The sequence below is a fragment of the Crocodylus siamensis genome, chromosome 4 (genome assembly GCF_052110815.1).
Source record: "Crocodylus siamensis isolate JL-2025a chromosome 4, ASM5211081v1, whole genome shotgun sequence".
NCBI lineage: Eukaryota > Metazoa > Chordata > Crocodylia > Crocodylidae > Crocodylus > Crocodylus siamensis.
Window position 1 is genome coordinate 194,517,218 of NC_143398.1, and position 18,965 is coordinate 194,536,182.

Consider the following 18,965-nt stretch of genomic DNA (forward strand, 5'->3'; position numbering starts at 1 on the left):
GGGCCGCAGTGTCTATGTAGGGGCCTTTGGGGAGCTCTGGTCCCTGCAAAGGATGGCATTGTCCCTGCAGGAGCAGAGGTGGGATGTGTCTCTCTCTGGTCCCTGTGGAGGGTAGGTCAAGCAGTGTCTGGTTCTCCTCAATTCCCCTTCTTCATGGGCACTGCCTGGCCTTCCTCCATGGGGCCCAGAAACCCCTCCCCACCCTGATCCTACCTAAAAGCCAGATCCATGTCTATATGAGGGCTGGGTCTGGAGTCCACGGTCTTGGTTGGGTAGGGAGGGGACAGGGTCTGGTGGAGGGTGGGAGGTTGGTTGAGTGGCCCCTCTCCCTCCATGCTTTAAAGCCTATGCTGTAAATCCCTTGACAGAACAAGGAGCAATGGTTTCAAGTTGCAGCAAGGGAAGTTTAGGTTAGATATTAGAATAACTTTCTTACTAGGTGGGTAGTAAAACACTGGAACAGGTTACCCGGAGAGTTTTTGGAATCTCCATCCTTGGAGGTTTTTAAGACCCCGCTAGACAAAGCTTTGGCTGAGATGATCTAGTTGGAGATGGTCCTGCTTTGAACAGGGGGTTGGACTAAATGACCTGCTGAGGTCCCTTCCAACCGTAATTGTCTATGATTCTATGGGGCTGTGGGCAAGGGGAGGAGGGCACACAGCGTCCATAATAGGTTGGGGTTTTGTACAATGTTTATTCAAATGTTTGAACCCAATAGATTAACACTTTAACCTCATTCAAAGCAGTGGAGATTTCCATCACATCTTCCCTTTTTTTAAATCTTTGAAGTGCTATCGACATTTCACAGAGCATTTCAGCTGGTAGAACTATGCTTTCTCTCGTTGAAATGTAACAAATGTACCCTTAGATCAAAAGGCAATTACTGACAATGGCTATGCCAAGTATGTTCTTCTAGGTTCAAAAGGAAAAGTAAATAACTTGCTTTACAGCATAAAAACAGCTACAGAAGGTTGGGTTTTATATTGCTTTATCTATTGGCCTCGTGGCCAGGCCAGGCTAGGTTTGGTAGATTAATTAGTATTTCCATGGCTGTGAAATGATTGTTGGCTGTGTTGTGCACACAGGGTGTTCAGTGTGAATTAAAAACAAGCTGGAATGTTATCAGGAGATAAGGCACAACACCGCATTTATTGGAATATAAAACATAACACATACAACATGAAAAGAATAAAGAGCAGTAAGGTTATTTGCTTCACTCATTCCCATGCATACTCATTCATTCATTCATGCATTCATACAAAGAAACTAACATGCACACAGTTAGGCAGGCCTGAAAAGGTTAAGGTGTTACCAAGTTCTTAAAGTTGCTCAAGGTCAGTCTGGTGGCCAGCCAGGCTGACGAAGAGATTTGGAGTCAGGTCTTATTGGATGTGCCCAAAACTCCTTCTTGCAGGTGGAAAAGGCCCAAAGCCTTGTCTTTGTGTTCATTCTTTATAGTGATAGCTGTCCATACAAGCTTTTGGATTCTGCTGAGTCAGATGCGAAGGCTGTCCTCCTTGTCCTGTTGGTAGGCTGGGATTGTTAGGTCATGGCCTTCAGCTTTGTGGTCTGCAATCTTCAGGTGCACCATCGCTTGCAATCTTCAGCCATCAGGATGGAGCATGATTTAGTGTTTGGTAATCCTTTACTGTTGACTCGAGGTCACCATAGCTCTTAACTGTCAAACCACAGAACGCTATTTTCACCTGTTGCAATAGGACTGTCTTCCTGCATATTGTCACATACATACATCATTCACTCTTTCATAACCTCTTTCCACATATACAGACATACTGCAAACCCTTACACAAGCATTTTCCTTATACTAAATTTAAGTTCTAAAGTCATGAGACCAATATGTCAAATACATTTGTGCTAAGCAATAAGAAATTTAAAATAGATGGTTAATTCCAAGCACTAATAATGACTGATCAAATTATAGTAAAAAGTAAATCATAACAAGATTAACTATATCTTAATGGTTAAATCTTTTCCTTATATAAAAAGAGAAATAGCAAGATAAACAGTCAAAGCAATTATAGTCAATAACAAGATAAGCAATCAAAGCAATTATAGTCACAGTGGTATATGCTGAAATAGAAAGGTAACAGAAATAGTTGTGGTGTGTGCCTGAAAAGAAACATGAATTGCTACATGATGATGATCTAGTTGGATACATTAAGAGTTTTTACTTACCTTACTGTGATGTGTAGAGTCAGTGGCGTAGAATTGGATGGGTTAGTACACTAGAAGATTTCTGAACAAGCAAATGTTCTGCTGCTGTTTTGTGTTTGCAAAAAAGATGCTCATAATTTATACTGACTTTTCATGAAATCTTTCATCCCAATTGAGATAATACCATCACATTGAATTTTATCTGGTCAGAAGAATGGGCAACAATATCTATTGTTGGCATTCCCCCCAAGAATATATAGACAGCTTGAAATTCTGTTCATCTCTCTCCTATTTGCTACACCAAGTACATGATGAAGCTGCTGAAACAGAGCACCTCCTATACCCAGAAAAATGTATTAATGACCAATTTAATTATTGAACCTGGTAGTGTCTATTACATCACAGGAAGGCAAATAAAACCTCTTAATGCATCCAACTAGATAACCTGTGAGAGGTCCTAGGCCAAGTGCAGAACTGGCTCCCTCCTCCAGTTCCTGTCCCCTGAGTACCTCTTCCTGCTTTCCTGCCACACCCTGTTGTTTGAGAAGATAGGTAGGAGGCTGTCCACAACTCAGGGAAATCTACTTAACTGATCAGCTATTCCTAGGGGCTGTATTTGTGGCTTCCAATCATCTTTACAGCCATGCCCATACCTTGCAGGTGTTACCAGGTTTTTATTACCGCAGTACTACTTGTCCTCTCCTGATAATACTCTCTGTCCTCTAAGTCTTTGTGAGTGCCTAGGCCCTCCTGACCTTGACTTTCCCTATATAGCAGGTCCCTCTTAGCTCAGGCTCATTCTCTTTTGCCTATGCTTCTGGACGCAGCATTGGCAGGGTCCCATGTCCCAGCATGGTACCTATTCCTAACACCCCTGCCCCTCTGTGGGGCTCAGATCAAGTATGCCTTTCTGGCACACCACCACATGGCCTTCTCTTTGCCCCATTCCAGCCATGGCCTTGCCTCCAGAACAGTTTAACAACAAAAGAAGAATGCAAGCAGCTACTTTACAATTCAAAGGTCCTCCCTACCTACACTGGGGTAAACATTTCCAAAGAGACGACAGCAAGGTGCTGAAACTTTAAGTCCAAACCTCCTCCCTTCCCAGGAAGCTAGGCATCTCTCCTAGGCTCCCTCTTCATGGCTCCCAGCAGAAACTGAAGCCCATCAGCTGGATCTTCCCTTCTTTCATGACAGGGAGTTAAAGTTCCTGTTATACCATAATAGGGCAGATTCCTCCTGGCCTCAGTTAATGTCTTAAACCATTAGGAATAATAAGTCTTGTATATTTTATTTTTGTGGTGGTTCCTGTTGTAACTGTGGAGGCTATTTCTAGTCTTGTAAGCACCAGCCTCCAGAGGATAGAGATTGAAACTTATCTTCAGCATTTTAAAGTGAAAGGGTACATGCCATTGTGTAACACTGTGTTTCTCTGACCCCTCTGGAAGAGAAATTTAATTAATGCTGTAGGTGACATTTAGAAAGTGTGAACTTTGTCACCCTTTTTGAAATTTTTTCAAGCAATTGAAACACATCCATGCTGAACAGAGTTTTTAAAAAGTCACACTTTAGATGTCCTAAAGTAAGATGGGCCTATAAACAAACAGTTTAAGATGAGTAGTGATAAAGGCACTTAAAGGCATGAATATTTGTAAGCAAAATATAGTAGTGGAGTAGTAACAGTTACAAGTAGTGAATTCTTCATTCTTAAAACAGGCCAGTTATACTGGGTTAGCATCTTTAATTTGTATTTTTTAATTTAGCATGAAAAGCTGTCTTATTTGTGATTATAGATGACGTAAGCTTTTTGAAAGCTATTATATAGCTTTTGGCTTATATGGATTAAAACAGTTATGCTCAAACATGGGTAAATTAACAAGCATTTCAAATTAATATTAGGGATGTATTTAGTAAGCTGTAAAAAAATTAAGCACGTTTTAGTTGTATGCAGTATATAGCCCTTGAATGTTAACTTGATGATGGCTGGCAATAAGAAATAAATATTTTTTTCTTGGTTTGTGGTTTTTTATTTTTTTTTAATCAAGCATTCATTTTAATAATAAAAATAGGTAGCTTGGCTCCCTTTGTATATGAAAAAATTATTAATGCTTTGTGAGAGACAGGTGATGAAAAGGCCAGGATTAGAATATACTGAGAACTTGAATGGGAAAAGCCATCATGAGCGAGTCATCGATTTAAAGTGACGATTTTTCAGGCATAAATTAATGAGAGGGGCCATACCTAGAATAAGTAGGGAAGGAAGTATGGCTATATGTGAAGATGCTACAATTTTTTTATGTAGGTCCCCATCACCATTTCAACAGAAATACACTATCTTGTTTCCACAAGCACTAGTGGAACTTTCTGGCAAGATATTAAGGCAGAGAAAAGGAACTCTTATAGAATTCAACTAATATTATTGGGAAGATATAGTGCTATAAACTGAGTATGTCTTATGCAAAAGATAGGCTGCTAAAGCCTAATGTGGTACATGTATATGGGGAGTAGGATAACCAGTATTCAGTGGTTTAAGAACTTCTATTTCCCCTAAAAGAAAGGAGGAGAAAAAGCATTAAAATAAGCCTCCCCGTGTACATACAGGAAAGAAGGGGATGCACAGGAAATTTTTACCTTCTTCATTATTAGCAGAATTTCAGGATCTTAACCATGCTGTATAATTACCATTAACAGAAATAGACAAGGATGGCTTCCTACCTGTGGACATCTGCACGTTCCACTGTGGATCTCTGAAGGCCGATACTGCCTCCTTGTGAAGCCTTTGGGCACTGCAGAGAATAAAGCTCTGTCTACTTGCTCTTGTTCTCCATAATTAGCTAGAGTCGGAAGCCTAGAGTGGTTCTGACTTGGCATACCTGAGTTTGTAAGCCCTGTGTTTTATGGCTTAGCAGGAAGCTGGTAGAGATCTGTTTAAATGTTTTTAAAGAAGTTCTGAATTCCTGTCAAATTCTTTGATGTGCAAATGCATGTTATGCAGCCAACTATCATTACACTTGATTGCATAGTTCAGGAAATGTGAATAACTGATTGTTTTGGTTTGATAACAGAAGTGAAAATCCTCTCTTTCCCACCTAACACTGACCTGGGAACTGGGTGTCATGTCCACCAGTTAGGACATTCAACTGCTATGCCCAGGCACCATACCCAGCACAGCACTGCCCAGCCCAGGAGTACTTGCCTGTGGCATGGTAAGATGAGATGGATCTTTGCTACTGTTGTCAGGTGGAGAGTGGCCTGGGAGAGGGTGCTGTACCTGCACCTGCTGTTCTGGCTCACCACATGGATCCAGCAGGTCTCTGCTACTGGTAATCTTAAACTGGCTGTAGTGCAGTTCTTGGGTTGGGACTGACAATCAATCCCAGTCCCAGTCCCAGTACCACACGGGAATTGAACTGGAACTGGTGAATGCCTGGGCTGGGACTGACAATCAGGTGATTGTTGGTCCCAGCCCCTGTACTGCACTAGAATCTTGCATTATCTCCATGGGACAGTTGGACAATAGCTGGAAATCTTTTACTTAATACAAGCTGGAGGTGTTCTTTCTGTAAAAAATTGTAACTTTGCTGGTAAATCATTGCATTTTGCATGTGTTTTCTGATTGGATGCATGGATACTTGCATTTTAAGTGTAGTTAACCTGTCCTAAATGCAACATGCAACATGGCCCCCAGTGACTATGACACTCAAATAGAGTATGGGAATCCTAGCTTTAAATACCTTCTTTACTTGACTGAGACTGTGCATTTGAACTGAGCTCTCTCATTGTTAGGCATGACTGTTGCTGTCTTTCCTGTTGAAGCCATTCCACTTTGTCTAAACATTAGAATATCACATTGGGCAATAGGGGTTGTAGTGGGGAGAAGGCAATGATTATACAGCTTGAGGATTAGGGTATTTTCCTATATGTACAGAGAAGAGGTATGAACCCAAGTTTCTCAAATTACAAGTGAGCGTTCTAATTGCTGGGTGTGTCAATGATGCCTGAAACTTCAACAAATACTTTGAGTCAACAGAAGTATAGTTTTGGCAAATAAAGTTTTCTGCTGTAGAAGTTCTATGTGGATGTACGTTCAAAGAAATTGTTTTAGCCTACTTCGATGTAGTGTACTCCCTATTCAGTTTGATACCAAGCTCATTGTCTTGACTTGGAGTGAGATGAGATGATACACATTGATATTTCCCAACCTTTTTTAAAGCAGTATCTTTCTACTTTCCTGGAGAGTTGTCAATATAAAACACACATTATCACCCATCACCTGAATGCTGGTGTTCTTTCACTTGGATTTTGTCACAGAAATTTAAACATAAATTCTATATGTCCTTTCTTATGACATGTGCAATGAGTCATCCCAGTTATTGGTTTGTTAAGCTACAGGGGGAAAATATTCAAATCAGGATTCTCAGTTTGACACAGATAAAATAGCAGTAACATGATTATATCAGCTTGCCTTTGGATCATCTCTTCTGCTTTTTGCTTCATTTCCCCAGTGGTATAAATAAAAAAAAAAAAGGTTAAACTGCCAATAAATGTTTATTCCTGGCTCTATTTACTGGACTTTAATTATTAAAGAATTACCTTTAATTTGCAAAATCTTAGTGCTGGGTTGACTACTTCAGATCTATGCTGGCTTTGCAAGCTAAATTTGTCTATGGGACTGGAAGGAATCTTTTGTTAAGTGATCTTGGGGCAAAGGTCTTTGCCATAACCCTTCCCTTTAGGCATCACAGAGTGAGCAACAGTTAAAATTTTATTTCCCATAGGCTGAGGAGTAAATGTACATTTGTGAACCTCCTCTACATAAGCATAAAAACTTCCAATCTATTAATTTATGATTTACATACTCAATATAAATGATTCATCCTTAGAAATAATTGTGTCCAATAAAATAGTTGTTAAGTCTGGCACAGAAAGAACTTGGTACTCACTGAAGTACATCTTCAGTTGGCATTATTGTATTTACTCAAATATAAGACGAGGTTCGCCCTCCAGTTGGCCTGACAAAAAAAGCCCCTGATCTTATAATCACATACAAGAGACTCTCACTAAATATATTGTCTATTATTAAACTTCTGCCAAAAGTAGCATGTGCTTAGGAATGGAAACTAATTATAAGCAGCCAAAACTGAGCATGACTATAAAACACATGGCCTACACTGGGCAAACATGCTGATGGGAACCTACTGCAAGTACAGCCCATCTGTATAAGACATATGGTAGTGCCTATTAAGATCAGTCCCCCATGAGCCACTATATTGAATGCATTTTTACTTCCTCTTTACTCCCACAGCTGAGATGTGCCTTTCCTTCTCATTTCTAATTACTCCTGTTTCTTCACCAGCCTTAAATGCCTGGCAAACATCACAAAATGAGGCCACAAACAGTTCACCCATGAATCTCTCTGTAACCCCCTCTCTCTGCCTGTTACATATAATTAGTGTGGCCCCACTCTCCATGAGGTGAAGCTAGACCAGGTTGCCTTGTGCCACATTTGCATATACATTTCTGGAGCACTCAGGACTGATGACAAGACCACCCAATTCCAGTCATAAGTGGGGACTAATTAACATGTGGCTCCTTTTGTGGGGGGACATATCTGGAGTGCACACACATACTGTGAAGTCATAGATTTCATTGACATCAGGGCTGGAAGGGACCTCAGAAGATCATCGAGTCCAGCCCCCTGCCCAAAGGACAGGAAGTCAGCTGGGGTCATAGGATCCCAGCAAGATAAGCATCCAATTTGCTCTTGAAGGTGTTCAGTGTAGGTGCTTGAACCACCTCCGATGGCAGACTGTTCCAGACCTTGGGGGCTCGGACAGTAAAGAAATTCTTTCTTATGTCCAGCCTGAAACGGCCTCACAGTAGTTTATGACTGTTCAACCTCATCATCCCTTGGGGCGCTCTGGTGAACAAATGTTCCCCCAGATCCTGGTGGCCACCCCTGATAAACTTATAGGTGGCCACCAGATCACCCCTGAGCCTGTGCTTTTCCAGGCTAAAGAGCCCCATAGCTCTAAGCCTTTCATCGTAAGGTCTGTTTTCTTGACCTCTGATCATGTGCGTGGCTCTTCTCTGGACTCACTCAAGCTTCTCCACATCCTTTTTGAACTGGATGCAGTACTCCAGCTGTGGCCTCACCAAGGCTGGGTACAAGGGGAGAATGATGTCCCGGGATTTGCTTGAGAAGCATCTAGGGATGCAAGCCAGCGTTTTGGTTGCTTTAGTAGCCACAGCATCTCATTGCAGGCTCATGTTCATCTTGTGGTCAGTGATGACCCCCCCAAGCCTCTTTCTTCCATAGTGCTAGTTAGAGTAGCACTGCCAAGCCTATAAGGATGCTGCAGGTTTTTCTTCCCAAGGTGGAGAACCTTGCATTTTTCGGTGTTAAACACCATCATGTTCTCGTCCGCCCATTTGCTGAGCCTGTCCAGGTCAGCCTGGATCACCCGCCTGTCTTCTGGTGTGGATGCTTTGCCCCAAAGTTTGGTGTCATCGATGAACTTGGCCAGTCTGCTTCAGACTCCAATGTTCACATCATTAATGAAGATGTTGAACAATATGGGTCCAAGGACAGAGCCTTGGGGAACCCCACTGGTCACAGGACACCACGATGAGTGACTGTCATTAATTACTACCCTCTGGGTCCGACCACAGAGCCAGTTTCCCACCCAGCAGATCATGGTAGACCCAAGGCCACAATTGTCCAGTTTCGCCAAGAGGTGATCATGGGATTCCAGATCAAAAGCTTTTTAAAGTCAAGATATATGACATCAATCTCTTCTCCCTTGTCCAGGTGATAGGTCCAGGTCCAGGTGGTTGTAGAAGGAAATGAGATTGGTCAAGCAAGACCTACCTGTAACAAACCCGTGCTGGCTATCCCTCAGGATGTTGCCATTGGCCAGTCTGTTAAGAATGGACTCTTTGATTAATCTTTTCTAAGACCTGCCCCAGGATAGAAGTCAGGCCTGTAGTTTGCTGGATCCACTTTCCAGCCTTTCTTGAAGATAGGCACCATGTTGGCCTTCTTCCAATCTCCGGGTACTTCACCAGAGTGACAGGAGTTCTCAAAGATCCATGCTAGGGGCTGAGCTATGATGCTTGCCAGCTCCTTAGGATTGATGAAAGACCGACGCAAAGTTCCCATTTAATAGGTTGGCTTTTTCCTGGGCATCAGTTGTCAGTTGCCCCATCTGGTTCAGCAGGGGTCCAATGTTGCCCTTGCTTTTCCTATGGCTCCCCACATATCTGTAAAAGGACTTGTTATTGTCCTTGATGCTCAAAGCTAGTTGGAGTTCAGTTGCAGCCTTGGCTTTCCTGGTTTGCTCCCTGCAGGACCAGACCAGTGCAGAATAATCCTCCTTGGAGGTAAATCCCACCCTCCATCCTTTGTAGGCTTTTCTTTTTAGCCTTAGTCACCTTGGCTTGAACTTCTGTTGATTCTGCTGGGGCCCAGCCCAGTGGGCTATGTGGTAAAACATGAGCCTTTGGCTTTGGACTAATACCATGCACAGTGGGTATATCTACATGTGCAACTAATGTGCTTGAATGTTACTGTGAAGTAAATTCAGGTGTATTAAGCTTTGCTCAGGAACATGTCTGCATATGTTCTGTCAGGTATAGATTTGTGCTCAATGGGAGCAGTCAAGTGAAGGGCTGCTCCTACCCTGCTCTGCCCCCCTGCAGTGGCCAGGGAGAGCGCCAAGCTCTGGGTACTAGAGGCACCCTTTAAAAGGTTGCCCCATGCTTTGTTCCCTGGCCATATGCTTTTCTGGTCCAGGTCAGTCTGCATCCTCCTGGCATAGCCCTGCAGGATGTTACTGACAATGCCCACATGGACAGCACCACAACTGCCATCCATGAACTCCTGAGGCTCTGGCCTCACCACTTCTGGGCTAACCTTGGCAGCTGGGACTGGTGGCACAGCATCATCCAGCACACCTGGGATGATGACCAGTGGCAGGACTCATTCTGGATAACCAAGACGACCTTCCAGGACCTAGTTCAGCAGCTTGGCCTGCATCTAGAGCACCAGCCCATCAACATGCCTCTGTCCCTCCCCATGGAGACCCAGGTGACCATCTTCCTCAAGCTCACCATGCCTACCACCCTGCAGTACATCAGCCACCTGTTTGGGGTGGGCAAGGCAACTGCCAGGAAGACTATCCTGCAGGTCTGTGGCACCCTTCAGGACATGCTGGGTCACACCATGCTCCAGATCACCAACCCCTTGCAGGTGGTGGTGCACTTCAGAGCCCTCAGATTCCCACAGTGCATCAGAGCCCTAAGCATAATACACATCCCCATCACCTCCCCATCAGAATGGACTCCCCTACTACAGCTGGCAGGACTTCCACTCCACCATTCTTCAGGCTGTGTCGAAAAACTTGGCGGGGAGGGGGGTGTTCATCAACATCTGCAGTGGCTGATCACAATGACCAAGTATTCTGGAATTCCATCTTGCAGCCCTGGAGGACAGTGGTTGCTTCACACCAGGTGTTTTGGACCTGCAGTTGGTCAGCTTGACCCACATGAGGCACACTCCAACAGGTGCCTGGGCTGGAGCCATGTTCTCATTGGGTGCAGTTTTGAACACTTCATGGGATGCTGGCACACCCTGGAGCTGGAGGTCCTCACTGCTTGGGCCATCTGCAGCTGGCCCTCCTTTCTTGGGGTCTGCTGCTGTAGTTTGTGGTGCAGGTGTTGCCTCAGGCTTCCTGAATTGAACCTTCCTGAACTTTCTGAACTGCCAGGTGATTCTGTAGCCAGGAAGCACATCAAGACTGGGTGAGGGTGCTCTGAGGGTGCTCCCTTATTGACTACTCCTGCTCACTGCCCATAGCACAGGCTCTGGCAGCCCATCCATGGTGGAGCTCTCTCCAGGGTCTCTCAGGCCTAGGATCTGGTCCAGCTTCTGCATGAAGGAAATGGACCTGTGGGCAGCCCAGGAGCAAAGATTATGGTCCATTACTTGGATCCACTGTGCCCACAGGGCCTTCACCTTAACATGGCATAGCTGAGCAGGGTGGTGGTGGCTGCACTCCTGCATGTGGTCTGGCATTGTGGCATAGATGTTATAATTTGTCTTGGTGGCCCAGTGAAACTGATGCTGGATCTCTGCCTCCCCTAAAATGGCAATCAGGTCTGCGGTCTCCTCCTCAGTCCAGTTTGGGCCCTAAAGCATGGTCTTTGGTGTCAGGGAAGTCACCATGACAGCTGCTACCAGGGGGCTCAAGGGTCCAGGCTGGGGCTTCAGGTGCTGGTATTGGTTGGCACATGCCTGAAGCAGGGGGTATGGTGCTCAAGGGGTGGCTTCTGCCTCTCAGCAGTCCTCAGAATCACAGCTGAGGACAAGGGGGCTGCAGGGCCCAGCACTTGCCTGTATCAGGTGGGCATGGAGCCTGGGAGGCAGACTCTGCCTCTCAGCAATCCTGGGAGTCACAACCAGGGTCGAGGGGCTTCAAAGCCCAGCATGTACCTACAATGGGTGGGGGTAGAGGGGCACAGAGCCCAGGAGACAGGCCCTTGGGTCCAGGGGCTGCAGGACCCAGCATGTGCCCACACAAATGGGGCATGGAACCACAGGCCAGGCAGGTGGTGGCATGGGCCAGGGGGCAGGCCAGGGGTCTAGAGGCCAGCTTGGGCTAGACACCAAGTTTCCCCTGCCATGTGGCTAGATAAACTGCCAGCCACATGGCTCTGCCCCAAGCAGGAGGCTGGCCCTCTCTGAAGTGGCTGTATGGGCTCAGTCTGTGTCCATTTCAGCATCTACATGTGAGCTACTGCGCATTATTTAATGCACCCTTTATGTAGCAGCTATATGTATTGGTACTGGTAAACAGCATATTAGATAAATTTAAAGTGCTTTAAATGGTGCACAGATGCAGACACTTACATTTTATTGGGCATTAAGTTAGTTAAATGCTCAGTAAAGTGTCTCATATAGACGCATCCAGTCTGTACTATATATGAGTAGGTATAGAAGAGCTGCTTAAAAGTATATTAATGGAGTACCTGTGCTGAAACTTGTAGGAGTTTCAAAAAAAGGTAATATGTATAATTTCTGGATGAACTAAGTATATGGGTACTACTTGCAAATTGCTGTAGCCACGTTTAATTTCAGGGTTATTGATTTCACATTTATTCCTTGCTTCTATGTGCTCAGGGAGAGCAGGATCTGACAGTAAGGAGAGGGGAAAGCTGCCAGGGGAAAAAGTGGGGAGGGTGGGGGCAGAAGCAGGCAGCAAAGGGGATACCTTATCCCTCAGATTTTATTTTTTCCTGATGTAGTAGTGGGAGGGGAAAAAAATCAAGGCAAACTTACAACAACTAGATTCTATATCAGGAAAATTATAACATTTATATTTTTTCCATATATTGAATCTTGTTACCGGAGGTTATCTTATAATTGGGTTTGTCTTGTATCTGAGTAAATATGGTACTTCTTCATTATGTAGAAGATATTAGAACACAGCTGGTGAACTTTACCATTTGTTACCACACTTTCCAGGAAAAAACAGGGTATCAGTGGCTATTCTGAAGATAAGATCACAAATGATGATAGTTGGTTATGCTTGTAATCACACTGTAATCTCAGCTGTATTTTGAAAACTGCTTTAATTAGTATTGTTACACATTTTAACTATCTTCTGATCAAATGGCAGTTTGGAATAGTTACCAATGTATGGGCAGATACTAATGAGCAATGAAGACGTCAAAACATCTATCAGAGATGGTAAGTTTAATTTCTCATTGAATATCCAGGAAATGAATGCATCAATATTACATGTTCTGTGTAATGTATTAAATAAATGGATCTTCATTTTTGTATCTGATCTTTAAAACAATGGAAAGTAGTATTAAGTTTTTAACGTCTCATTATCTGTTATATGTGCAGTAGTATAACAAATGTTATTAATGAGAGCTGTCATGAGAGAAATGAAGGATCGAGGCTATCTAAATAAAATATTCCTTATATTTTTGAATACTTCCTCTATGATCTCTAAGCAGGACCCAAAGCCTTTTTTGCTTGCATGCATTCACTCAACTGTCCTCTCCCTATTTGTTTTTCCCATAACATTTTAACGAAGGGAGCTGTACAAAATAAAACAGTAAAACTAAAATTAACAGAAGTTCTGCTTTTCTGAAAGTAATGCCTTGTTCATCATTCATGAAGTGATATCATGGTTTAAAAGGATATTTTGGTCTCTGAGATGTTTGTCACTTTTGGGAAAATATCCTGAAAAATTTTGTTGTTACGTAATTTTAAACCCCTTATTTCCACATGACTTTCTAATGCGTGAGGAAAAGAGGAAAACATCAGTTTATTAAATTTACACTTGGTGTGTCTACACATGACACTACATCGCCATAGCAATGTATGGCAATTTAGCCTTGGTGGGCACAAACTGTGACTCAGATGCTACGTTGCCTGAGCGATGAGCTACCTCGCTATAGCAAGTTGTTGCAGTGATGTAGCTGCTAAAAATAACCATGCACCACCAAGATGACACAGTAATGGCTATTACTGCACTATCATTTAGTATTTCCTAAATCAAGTACTAAATGGTGGTGCAGTAACAACTGTGCTGGGGGGTTGGGGAGAGGCACATGTAGATGCACCCACTGAAATGTAATTTTGATTACTATTAATTAGTAGTAGTAACAGCTTGAAAACCATATTCCACAAATGTGTGGAAATTGACACTCAGTGTTGATATTTTCCAGTGTATATTTCTGTGGTATGTTTCTTTCTCTGTTTTCTAAGCAGTCATGGAAATTTACACCTAATGGTTTTTATTTTCCTTTTAACTTAGTTGAAATGAAAATTGGATAACTACTAGAGTGCAGGTCTTATATGCAGAAGAGGATCTGGAGGTATCAAAAGCCATCATTTTGTGGTTGTGAATGAAAGAGACATCAGTCTGCTCAAAAGGAAGTGTTAGTTGCTGGCAAGAACAGAATATCGTTACTTTCAGGAATATATGCTGTTCCAGAATTTGGCATTAGAATGACTATGGCAAGTCACTTTAGGACCTGAGCGGGAAGACTTTTACATTAATGAAAGAGCTTCCATTGATTTTAGTTGACTTTGGGTCAGTTTTTAAATGCTCAGTGCCTTCATATGCTCATTTGCAAAATGTTTTTGATAGCACTTACCTTAGAATGGTTCTGTCAGCCTCTCTAAGAAAATAAGCTCTTGAATGTTGTGAGATTCATAGGAAAAAAGGCACTGCCTAGTTCTATTTTCTTTACAACTCAACAGATATACATTTAATAATAGTGCTTCCTCATTTCTTTGTCATAGCGATGGTAAATATATGTTTTATTGAAAAAATCTCGGCAGCTTTAACTAAACTTTGAAAAGAAATTTCTATTGAATTTAAAAATTCTATTCAATTAAAAAAATTAAACAATACAGATGGTCCAATATTTTTCCTTTTGACATCACACTCAACATATGTCTGCTGTAATTGCCTCCCCCCCAAAAAAAGCTTTCCCAAGAGATTCAAAGTTGTGTTGAAAAATATATGAATCATTGTTGCATTGTAAAAGTTGCAAAATGTGGAAGAACCCAGATGTTTTGGTAACTGGACAGGAAGTAGTGACGTCCTCCTCTTTCCATCTGCTTGCTAGGATGTATAATATGTATAACATAGACAAGGATGTATAAAATATGATATAGACAAGCAGATGTGCCTTAGGTTAGTTAGGATGATTTCAAGGTCTACGGTAAGTATCAATAGGACTAAATATAACCATCACATGCAATGCTTTGCTTGACAGGAATAGCAGATAATGATTCTTTTTAGCCAGTAAGGATAGGTACCTTAGTAAGTTTTATGCAACCCAGAAAGGGAAAGGATTAATTTTTTAGCATTCCCTAATCTGTTTAACTGCTATCTTTTTAAAGCCAGGTAACAGAAGCAACATTGTAATTTATGCAGCCAGTTGTAGCCAATCATCGAGAATGGGAATTTGAAATATTAACTCTCGATCCTATGTGATCAATTTTTCACATACAGCTGGAGAAACTTCCCAAATGTGGCAGTTTCAGAACAGCAGGCTTCTCAACTGGAGTAACTTAAAGGACAAGTGATGTTTTATGCAGCTTTCTTTTAACTTATTTGGAAAGCACTCTTGCAGCTTGCTAGGAAGACATAATTGAGGACCTCATAAGAAGCTTATAAGAAATTCATGTCTATTGTTTATGGTAAATACAATCTGTATGTATTTGTAGCCTGTTGTACTTATTAATGTTTGAGGAAGTTGCCTGACAGATATTCCCTGGTGTCTCTTTCTACTGCGACTGAAGTTTAAAGAGAATTTTCCAGCAGTTATGCGGATCCTCTGCTAGTTCACTAATTAAAGAGTGCACTTCCTGAGTTGACTATAGGTGACAGAAGTATTCATCCCTACCACTGAGACTAACCAAATACAAAAAGAGACCTATGGTTAGAGAGCTATAGCTGGCAATTGTTCAGTTTTTCAGATTGAAGGCAATTGCTCAGATTTCCTTCAAGATGATTTTCAAGACAAGGGTATAATCATATTTATTTAACTTAATCGGCTCAGTGATGGCAGATAAAGACTTTGGGAAAACTGTATTTTAATCAGTGGACAGAGATAAAAGCTTCTCAGCAATAAATGAAAGGAAGTAATAAAAAGACTCACTATACTGAAGTGCCTCATATCAACAGCAGCCGATAAAATATTAAACGATTTACCTTGTGTAATGTCTCTGGAGCATAGCGTTGAAAAGGCATCGAACCATGACTGACAACTTGGAGACCTCGTTGTAAATCACACAAATATTATGTTGTATAATATATTACATTATTTTCTTTAAAAAGCATAATAATAAAGAATACTGGTTTATCTTTTTTTAGCTTTCCATTCTCTAACCTCCTTATAAGTTTATTTTGCTTTGAACAGAATAATTTTCTATAATAATGTCAAGGCCTGAGCTTTATACAATGTGCAGTTTGAAATCAGCTTCCACGAGCACAAAATGATATGAAGGTGTTTCTGTACTTTTAGCTCTCTGAGTGTTTGGCCTACCCCCCCATACTCATCCACGCTTACAGCCTTTATATTCGGGCATAATGGAAAGGAGAGCTGGAGCTTACACACTTGCAGAGGGGAATTAGGTCCATATCCAGCATAGCTGTGACCTGCCCACTCTTCAGTAAAGGCATAGTGTGTTTGTGGGCAATAGGGCTTGAGTACAGAGAGTCCCCCACTGCCATTCTTAAAATTAAATGCCATTTCAGCCTTTTCTCTATACCTGCTTTTCCTATTATTCCCCAGAAATTGTGTGGCATTTGATGTCTTCCTATACTGGGTTTAACCTTTTATTTACCACATAGGCTACTCCAGACTGCCTCTTCACAATGAACCCCTGCTCTGTCAAGCTGAGGATGATATTTGCCAGTGTGCAGCTACAAAGTATTCTAGGTTTCTTGTAAATGTATGAAGAGAATATTCTTAAGACCCTGATTTTAGCTGGGCTACCAATAATACATAATACATCTTGGAGGTTCCTATTATAGTTGGGCATTTGACAGTGATTTTTCCAGTCCTGGGTTCAGACCACTTTTAAAGTAGTTCCAAGGATAAGAATGCTATCCAAATGCCTGGGGAGATGTATCTGCTCTGCAGAACTCAACAAGGAGCTTGCCTGGGTCCTAAGTACAGAGCCCAGTGCCTCCCAGGACTCCATGAGAGACCAGATTTACAATGAGGGTGGAATCCCTTGCAGAGGAATCTGAGAAACAGAATGTGTCAACTCAGGTTAATCAGTGGTTAACCAGAAGCAGCCTGCTGAGCAAGCTGATCCAGTGGTGGTCTAAAATTTTGGAGCAACAGGAACAGAAAAAAGAAGCATATTCCTTAAGTTCTATCTACCATGTGTATTACTGTGTTGTGAACATATTGGATAAAAAAGAGATTTCCTGGGTTTTGGCCAATACAGTCTGAGTTACAGAAGATATTATAGTTTCTTATATCTGTTCAATTTCATTTAAAGGCCAAAGACATGTAATGAAATTCCATATCTCACCCACAGCTCTGTCGTATGCACTGAAAAATGACTGGCAGACAAAGAGGAAAAAATTAAATGCAAAAGCACTAGCTGTTTCCTAATACTACCTTTGCAATTGCAACCACAATAACAACAGGGTCACACATTTTGCATGCAAAATTATCTATTACTGTAGCTAAATGTTTGCTGTTGGCGAGTGGGTCACACCAAACTACTGCTGTTTATACCTCTACTGTCAAAGATTTGTCTACAGTTTTTAGTTGTATTGTTCTCTTCCTGTTCATGCATTTGAAGGATTAGGCAGATGAAAAAAAGATAGAACCTGATGCAGATAACAAAGGTGTGTTAGGATTCTATCTTTCCTCAACCCCATACTCCCTTCCCCAAATCGAGGGATGGAGGCAACCATTGAACAATAAGAATTGAAAAAGATTATACAGTTATGTTACCATGATGCATTAAAGTGCTCTTTTACTAAGCTTGCGATACCACCTCTGTAGGCAGAGATATCCAAGCTTGCTTTAAAAAAGGTGCTCAGTTACCAGACCTTGTCTATCCTGCTTCTCACCTTAGTGGAGTAAATAAGTCTATGCTGAGCTTAGTGCTGCCATAGGTAAATGGCTTCTGGTAATGAGCTAACTCTACACTCTGCTGTGGATTGTGGATTGCCTTGTCACACCTGCCCACAGATACTGAATTTGCAAATGAGACATTACAAACGTTGCAAACAGTGTCCTTGTGTTAGTGCCTGAACTACGATGGGGCAGTGACTTCTATTTTTCTATGTTACCAAAAAACCCCCCAAAATTTCCCTTTGCTTTGGCATACACTTTCAGTTCAAAAAGGCTTTCCTGCCCTAAAGATTGGGTGAACAGTTTGCGAGGGAAGTACATTTCTTCACATTTTCACCATTGATTCTGAACATGACCTAGTATCCACTATTTTTTGTTTTGTAAAAAGGCTTCTTTCTTTATTCTCTTCTGTGTCCTGCTCACCCTTTGAGTTAAGCATGAATTGAAAACCCTTCTGGATTTCTTGGGCAATGGATAATTCCAGCACCTAGAGTGGGAAAACAATACTCATGAACACATACTTGTGCAGCCCTACATAATGCAGGGGAAAGGAAAACAAGATGGGCACAGAATACAACAAATTACAATCATTGTGCCTGCATGCAGGTGGGGTATTTTGTTTTGTTTAATCAGTAGTGCCTTATTCTACTTTGTTTAAGGTTACCTTTGTTAGTGTACCATGTCTACACAGTAGTATTTTCAAAAAGTACTCTTGAAAATGGTAGGATGTTTGTCTATATTCTTCTTTTGTTACCCTTCAGGTACTTGTTTGTTTAAAAAACTTTCATTTTTCTTGGGGCATTGGTTGTTGTCAAGGTACTTGCAAATAAATCAATATCCACATTTACATAGAAAGATTTGATTAAAGTATAAGAGATATCAATCACTTGGAAACTAAAATGACATGGATCCCCATGAGTCAAAACCCATTTAAAAAAAAATTAATCAACATTGATAATGGGGGAAAAAACAATAGACTTGAGGAAAATAAGATAAAAGCCTTTGACACTACAAACCAAAAATTACAGAATACAATATACTCCCTAAAATGTACATTGGCAGTCTTTGCCAGTTCTACACGCTATTTGAAAACAAAATTAAACGCTAATCCAGCATGCAAGAATTCTAAAATAATAAAGGGTTTAATTCAGCTGTCTGTC